Source organism: Solanum stenotomum, chromosome 11, assembly GCF_019186545.1.
Source record: "Solanum stenotomum isolate F172 chromosome 11, ASM1918654v1, whole genome shotgun sequence".
Lineage (NCBI taxonomy): Eukaryota > Viridiplantae > Streptophyta > Magnoliopsida > Solanales > Solanaceae > Solanum > Solanum stenotomum.
The window spans coordinates 39442693-39451674 of record NC_064292.1 but is presented as its reverse complement, the minus strand read 5'-3'; the positions used below and the strand labels follow the sequence as shown (position 1 = coordinate 39451674).

Below are 8982 nucleotides of genomic sequence, written 5' to 3'. Positions count from 1 at the left end.
TCAAAAGGCTTAATAAGAAACCCTCCAGCCCATGGGGGTAAAGTGTTCTTGTTAAAGTGGTAACCGGGACCAGGTACCCTTTTCTTTTTCTCAGAAACCTTTCTTGATTTAAGAAACTTCTCCTGCCTTTTTTTTACTCCTCTCAAAATCTCACATTTTTCTTTCAGATGACCATATTTTCCACAGTGGATACACAAAAGATTGTCAGAGACAGACACATACTTACTATGAAGATTGTAGGGAGGCTCTATCTGTCTACAACCTAATCCCTTTATGTTGTTGAACTTCTGATTTGCTAAGTTAGAGAGTATCTTAGACAAGTTAGGCCATTTGATGGAGTGGTTCAACTATTCTTTGATCTTAGACAGATCCTTCACTAGTTGAGAGTTCCTTTCCAGGAAGGCAACTAACTTAGACTCACAGGTCTTAAGTTTCTCTTCTAGTTCAACCTGGGAGGTACGCTCAAATTACACCTCTCTAAAGAAGCATAAGCGATCGTTATCAAGTAAAGAACCCAACTTGTAGGTTGGGGTCAATCCCACGAGGAAAATGGTTTAGCCTTAACTTTAACTAACAATTATGTTCGTTTAGTCAACTTACTTCCAGAAACAAGTAATTAAAGGGGTGGGGGGGTTGAAACAAATTGTAAGAATTCAGTAAGTAATCAGTAAATAAAAGTCAATTTTGGTTGTTATCAAGATAAGAGAATTAACTAGGGTATACGTGTTCCCCACAAGCTCATAACGTAGTAATCCTAGTAATAGCAATCCTTTCCTAGTGTACTACATGCAAAGTGATAAGCTAGGTATCTCTAAATCCTTGGTTCAACATTTAGAGAATTTCACCCCTCACCTTGATCCGGCTACGTGTGTATAATTTATCAACCCTTACCTTTACCTCATATTAGACATCACATCGATGTTTGACGTAGTTATTACTTCACACCAATCGACACTAGACTATTAGATAGTATCACACTAAATCTATGTTGATAATTCTTTTTTTGTTGATTACCTCCTTGGTTCAGCAAGTAGCAACAATGCGAATTCTAACGTTGCGCACCGTTAAAATGACTTTTAAACGAAAGAATTATCAATGCAAGCAAAACACTATTAAAAAATTACTTATTTACTATTCATACTTTGTTAATCGCTCATGGTTCCCACAACCCTAGTTGTGGAGTTTAGCTACCCATAGTCATATGAACACAATTCATTGTTTTAGATGAAAGAATTATGAGGTTCCGTAAGAAGGCTGGAACTACTCACTGCTGATAACTGGTACTGGGACCTGCATCACGAAATAGATGCAAAGGGTAGCATGAGTACTAACACAACATGTACTCAGTAGGCATCATAGGACGACTAAGCAAAAAGGGTAAACACAATATGAAAGGATAGAATCTAGACACAAAGAGGTCAAAACGGATTCGAAAAGAAAGCACACAAACATACCAGAAATAAACTAAATACAACTAAACTAAACCTAACTGGACCTCCATAAGCTCAGAAAGTACACTCGTGCGCAAGTTCAAACAAAACCTGAACGGACCCCCATAAGCCCGATAGGTACATAGAAAAGCTAAGTCTACTGAGAAAGAAGAAAACCAGGCTCCCAGCCCAAAGTAACTAAGATAATCCATCAGACTCCACCCAGCCAATAGTGCACTCCCAGCCCAACTAGAAAAAGTGACCCCAAGGGGCACCTAACCAAATAGTCCAATCCCAGCCCAGCTAGAAAGATGGACCCGTGAGTGAGGTAGATATCGCGAGTTGTCCTACCATACAGTCAGCTCCCAGCCCAACTAGAAAGAGCGACCCAGGGACACCCAGCCAGCAGCACACTCCCAGCCCAGCTAGAAAGAGAGGTCCGGGGGCGATCGTCGATATCATCGAGTCTACCTAGCCAGCGATACGCTCCCAGTCCAGCTAGAAAGAACGACCTCGGGGGTGATGGTATCTCCAATAGGATCCAATCCAACAACAACCACCATGGAACACCGTCCACTCTAAGAATCACATAAAAGGCTCCAAGCCTATACTATCTCAATCCCGCGCCTCTAGTGATGCACCGGACCTTCGAGAATGCATCAAAACCGCAGAATGAGAGGGAGAAGATACATAAGTACAACAAGTAGTGATAACGCCTAATCTAAGGCTCAAACTATCAGACTCAAGTCTGCTACTCCAGTCTACAAGGAACTAAGTTATCCGAACGACGTCTGCAGAAATTCAAGACTATCCTGCCCACATGGGTCATAAGTTTAAGGCAATGCTAGCCTAACCTAGACTAAGGACATCATACTTACGGTTAAGGATAAACAAGGAATGCAACACATAGTATACAACCATACAATAACATTTAGCATAAAAGTATGAAACTCTACTAAATCAGTTAACATGATACTACCCCGAATATGACCAATCGATCCTAACATGAGGTATCGAATTAAAGTAAGGTAGGAAAGTGGTACCCACCCCTAATTCATTCTAATCGACATGCTTTTACACAATTAAGCTCAATCTAAAAGAAAGGAAGCCGTAGTCTACCTTAAGGCTGACCGCGGGCGCTCCAAATCTCTTTACCGGAGCTTTTCCTCCCCAAACGATCCTTGAACGTTGTCACTCTATTAAATATAGAATCACAACGTTAGTACGGTCGTTTAGACACCAAAATCACAACAAACAGAGACGGGTCAATTTTGGAGTCACAACAGAAATCATGAAACCCGCATCGAACTGTCTGAAATTGACTTCGTCAAGAGACCCTAAACAACACCCCAAACTTGTGTTCCAAAATGGAACAAAATTCAAGGCTCAAAACACAGCAAAAACCAACAAGCAAGAAAACCACACTTTAATCAACTTAAAAGAAAATAGCAGTAGTCTAAACTGGGAATTAACGAGAATCAAAAAGTTTCTAACACTCCTTGAACACTCTACGAGGTAGCCACAATAATTCCCAACATGTGGGACTTCGAATCACCCAAAACCGAGCTAAAATGAGTGAGATATGACCAAAATAAGAATGCCAAAAATAAAGGCTCGAAGAAGGTACAACAGTCAGGTTAATCACGAAATTACCTCGAACTACGCGCAATTGATAACTTCCAAACACTCTACAGCAAACCCACCGAGAATATGAAGCAACCGCACTTCAAATCACCTAAATCGGTTGAGAGATGAGAGAGATAAGGGTTTTAAGTTTGGAAAAGTTAGTTGATATATCTGCATTTATAGCAGATATTTCTACAATTTTTTTCCAAAACATAAAACCTCCGACGGGGTGCTCCGAACTCGTTCGGAACCCCGTGCACGCAAACAAAATATGCAATCATACCAAATTCGATATTCCGGACTCAATGGTGTAGTCAAAATTTTCATACGAGGTTATCTTGACAAAAAGTGGGTCCCACACCCAAATGTTATTTTAAGTCAAAATCGACAAAAGTGCTCGAAAAAATATCGAAAACCTTGGAACACAAAAGAAGGGTCAATCCAGACCAAACTCGACATTTCAGAGCTAACCGCACTGACGAAATTCTCATCCGAGCGCGTTTACTCACCGACTCACACTGAAAACCTCGGGAGTCATGGCGACCATACTAACAACCTAAAATGACCTTTCCGGAGCTAATGGAATCGTCAGAATTGGATTCTGATGTCATTTTCTTGAACTTTTGATCGAAAATGATGGTTCAAGGTTCATAAGCTCCAAAAACACAAAATCGCACAAAAGCCAAATGAACGACCAGGTGACCAAACTGTCAGTCCCAACAAGTCATAAATGACTTAGGGTCGCTACAGGAATGCTCTAAACGACACACAGAAGGAAAAACACAGAAATGACCAGAAGGGTCATTATAATATCCACTACTAAAAAGGACTTTCGTCCGCGAAAGTAATGGCCAAGATGTACCTGGAGACTCAAACAACCCAGGAAACTGCCCTCGCATCTCCTGCTCAGTCTCCCAGGTAGCCTCCTCGACTGGACGATGCCTCCAACGGACCTTTACAACAGGAATGGCTCTCGTGCGCAATCTCCTCACATCTCTAGCTAGAATTACAACTGGCTCCTCTACAAATGTCAAAGGGTCATCCAACTTGACTGCATCATACTGGAGCACATGGGACTCATCAGGAACTTACCGCCGCAACATCGAGACATGGAAAATCGGGTGGATGGCTGAAAATACTTGAGGTAGGGCCAACTCATAAGCAACCTCCCAACTGTCCGGAGTATCTCAAAATGCCCAATGTACCTGGGGCTAAGCTTGCCCTACCTCCCAAACCTTATCACGCCCTTCATAGGCGACACACGGAGGAATACCCAATCACCAACAGAGAATCTCAAAGGCCGACGCCTTCGATCCGCATAACTCTGGTGCCTACTCTGAGCCATCCTGAGTCTATCCTGAATCACTCTCACCTGGTCCAAGGCCTCCTGGATTAAATCTGTACCCCGCGGCCTAGGCTCTGTAGACTCAAACCAACCCACCGGAGAGCGACAACGCCTACCATACAATACCTCGAACGGGGCAATCTGAATGCTAGAAACCAGTTGTTGTTATACGCAAACTCCACCAAAGGCAAGAACTGGTCCCAATGACCACCAAAATCCAACACACAAGCCCGCAACATGTCCTCAAGAACCTGAATAGTATGCTCTGACCGACCATCAACCTGCGGGTGGAAAGTTGTGCTAAGGTCAACCCGAGTGCCCAACTCATCCTGAAAGGTCCTCCAAAAGCTAGACGTGAACTGAGAACCTCGATATGATATTATAGAAACTAGCACCCCATGAAGTCGAACCACCTCCCGAATGTAGATACGAGCTAACCTCTCGGTGCTAAATGAAGACTGAATAGGAAGGAAATGTGTTGACTTGGTCAATCGATCAACAATGACCCAAATGCTATCAACACCTATAGAAGTCCGCGGTAGGCCAGCCACAAAATCCATAGTAATGTGATCTTACTTCCACTCCGGAATGGGTAATCTCTGAAACTCACCACCAGGCCTCAAATGCTCGTCCTTTACCTGCTGGCAGCACAAGCAACGGGAAACAAAGTCAGTAATATCTCTCTTCATGCCACTCCACTAGTAATGCTGCCTCAAATCACAATACATCTTCACTGTGCCCGGATGGATAGAGTATCTAGACTCATGACCTTCAGAAAGTATCAATTGTATCATATCCCCAACTCCCGGAACACAAATGCGGCCAGCGAATCTCAACACTCCATCAGGATCTAAGGTTGCCTGAGCACCATCACCCGCTAAAACTCGATCTCTAAGGGCCACTAAGGCCTCATCCTCAAACTGACAACCACGGATCCTATCAAGCAAAGAAGACTGAACTCCCATATAGGTCAAGACGTGTCTAGAATCTGAGATATCCAACCGAACCATGCTATTACCTAAGAACTGAATGTCCAAAGCCAAGGATCGTTCCTCAATAGATAAGAAGGCTAGACTACTCATACTCACCGCCTTCCGGCTCAAGGCGTCCGCTACTACATTCGCCTTGCCTGGATGATAGAGAATAGAGAGGTTGTAGTCCTTCATAAGCTCAATCCAGCGACGCTGCCTCAAATTAAGGTCCCTCTGGCTCATGATGTACTGAAGACTCCTATGATCGGTATAGATCTCACATCGAACTCCATACAAGTAGTGCCTCCAAATCTTAAGCGCGAAAATTACCGCCGCCAACTCCAAGTCATGAGTGGGGTAGTTGTGCTCATGGACCTTAAGCTGCCTCGACGCATAAGCAATAACCCGGCCCTCCTGCATCAATACACAACCTAAACCAACACCGGATGTGTCATAATAAACCGTGAAGCCCTTGCCCTCAACTGGAAGAGTCAATATATGAGCGGTGGTCAATAATTCCTTGAGCCTCAAAAAGCTCGCCTCACACTCCTTTGACAAAATAAAGGGAACATCAGCACGAGTCAATCGGGTCAGAGGTGCTGCCAAGGTAGAGAAACCCTCAACAAATCATCTGTAGTAGTCTGTTAGTCCGATGAAGTTCTGAATCTCAGTAACTGAAGTGGGCCTAGCCCAATCACGAATAGCCTCAATCTTTGCCGGATCTACCATAATGCCCTCCTTAGATACAACATGCCCCAAGAACGCCACAGAGTCTAACCAAAACTGGCACTTTGAGAACTTGGCATAAAGCCGCTGATCTCTCAAAGTCTGGAGCACAACTCTTAAATGCTGCTCATGATCACCTCTACTCTGCGAGTATATCAAAATGTCATCAAGAAGACTATGACGAAGGAATCAAGATAAGGCCTGAACACGTGCGTCATCAAGTCCATAAAGGCAGTAGGGGCATTAGTCAACCCAAATGACATTACCAAGAACTCATAATGGCCATAACGGTCCTAAATAAAGTCTTAGGGATGTCCGTTGCCCTAATCCTCAACTGGTGCTAACAGGACCTCAAATCAATCTTAGAGAACACTGAAGCTCCCTGTAGCTGGTCAAATAGGTCATCAATCCTAGGCAGAGGATATCGATTCTTCATTGTCACCTTATTCAACTGCCTATAGTCGATGCACATACGCATCGTACCGTCCTTCTTCTTAACAAAAGAAAAGGAGCGCCCCAAGGTGATACACTAGGTCTGATAAATCCCTAACCCAAGAGATCCTTAAGCTGAACACTGAGCTCCTTGAGCTCTACAGAAGCCATCCGATATGGCGGAATAGAAATAGGTCGAGTACCCAGCTCAAGCTCAATCGAAAAATCAATATCACGCTCTGGGAGTAGGCCAGATAGGTCGGTAGGAAACACATCTAAAAAGGCACGAACAACAGGAACTGAATCAATCGAAGGGATCTCCCTACTCACATCACGCACATAGGCCAAATATGATAAGCATCTGCTAGCCACTAGCCTCCCAACCCGAATAAAAGAGATAACCCCAACTGGTGTGCTACCACGANGAAGACTATGATGAAGGAATCAAGATAAGGCCTGAACACGTGCGTCATCAAGTCTATAAAGGCAGTAGGGGCATTAGTCAACCCAAATGACATTACCAAGAACTCATAATGGCCATAACGGTCCTAAATAAAGTCTTAGGGATGTCCGTTGCCCTAATCCTCAACTGGTGCTAACAGGACCTCAAATCAATCTTAGAGAACACTGAAGCTCCCTGTAGCTGGTCAAATAGGTCATCAATCCTAGGCAGAGGATATCGATTCTTCATTGCCACCTTATTCAACTGCCTATAGTCGATGCACATACGCATCGTACCGTCCTTCTTCTTAACAAAAGAAAAGGAGCACCCCAAGGTGATACACTAGGTCTGATAAATCCCTTACCCAAGAGATCCTTAAGCTGAACACTGAGCTCCTTGAGCTCTGCAGAAGCCATCCGATATGGCGGAATAGAAATAGGCCGAGTACCCGGCTCAAGCTCAATCGAAAAATCAATATCACGCTCTGGGGGTAAGCCAGATAGGTTGGTAGGAAACACATCTAAAAAGGAACGAACAACAGGAACTGAATCAATCGAAGGGATCTCCCTACTCACATCACACACATAGGCCAAATATGATAAGCATCTGCTAGCCACTAGCCTCCCAACCCGAATAAAAGAGATAACCCCAACTGGTGTGCTACCACGAGATCCCTGCCACACCACCGGAGGAATAAAAGGAATGGCTAAGGTAACGGTCTTAGAGAAGCAATCTAAAATAACACGATAAGTGGATAACCAGTCCATGCCCAGAATCACATAGAAATCAACCATGACAAGCAAAATAAGATCAGCTCGGGTGTCACGCCCCTGGATAGTAACTAAGCAAGATCGAAATACCTGATCCACTACTAAAGACTCACCCACGGGGATCGACACACGCAACGGCGCTACCAGAGGCTCAAACATCGTACTCAAGCAAGAGACATAGTAAACAGAAACATATGAAAAAGTAGAGCCCGGATCAGATAAAGCCAAGGCGGACTGCTGGCATAAAAGAATCGTACATGTGATCACATCGTTTGATGCCTTAGCCTCCTCCGCCGGAGCTGCATAGAAATGGCTATGCCTGCCTCTGCCCTGACTATCAAACCTACCACCCAAACTGCCTCCTCGGGGACCACCCCGTATACTCTGATGACCACCTCTACGATCCTGACCCTGACCACGGCCTTTAGCTAGAGGTGCTGGTAAAGCTGGCGGAGCTGCCTAAGGAGCGGAAGCAATCCGACTATGCCGAGGGCAGTCCCTGGCCCAATGACCAATCTCACCATACTCATAGCAACCCTGTCGAGGGCGACTCCTAGAAGAACGACCACCATCTGAAGAACCCAACTGAAACACCTCACGGCCCTGACTCGAACTGGCCTCGCTCCGACCACCATCTGATGCCTGAAGAGAGGCATGTGTAGGTCTGCTAGACTGACCATGTCGAAACCGTCGCCCAGTCCTATCATGATAATCCCTAGACCTAGGGCGAGAGTCACTGTAGCTGCCCTCATGCCTAGCCCTCTTCTCGCTGCCCCCTTGGGCCTCGCGATGAAGATGCTCCATAGTACTGGTATGGTCAACTACGTTTAAAAAAAATCGACCAGCAGAAATTAAGGACTGGGTCTCAAACCGAAGCTGCAATCTCAACCCACGAACAAAACACCTAACTCTCTCCTCCTCTATAGGTAATATCATCTCGGCATGACGGGAGAGCTCATGAAACCTATTCTCGTATTCTGCCACCGACATGGAGCCCTGCTCCAACCTGCAGAACTGATCCCTGAGGCGGTCTTTGACGCTACGAGGGATAAACTTGGCCAAGAAGGCCTCAGAAAACTCATCCCAGGATACCAATAGAGATCTAACCGGTCTGGTCTGAATGAATGTGCGCCACCACTGCCTGGCTGGGCCATGTAGCTGGTAAGCAATGAAGTCGGCCCCTCTAGACTCCACTAGACCTAAAGTGCTAAGCCTTTCACGAAAAGTAGTAAAAAACTCG

General features: G+C 44.9%; 1 pseudogene; it reads right to left on the bottom strand.

The window, feature by feature from the left end:
* Positions 1–1788: 1788 nt before the first annotated feature.
* The window catches only part of LOC125845900 (uncharacterized), a 16251-nt pseudogene continuing 9057 nt past the window's right edge, over positions 1789–8982 (bottom strand).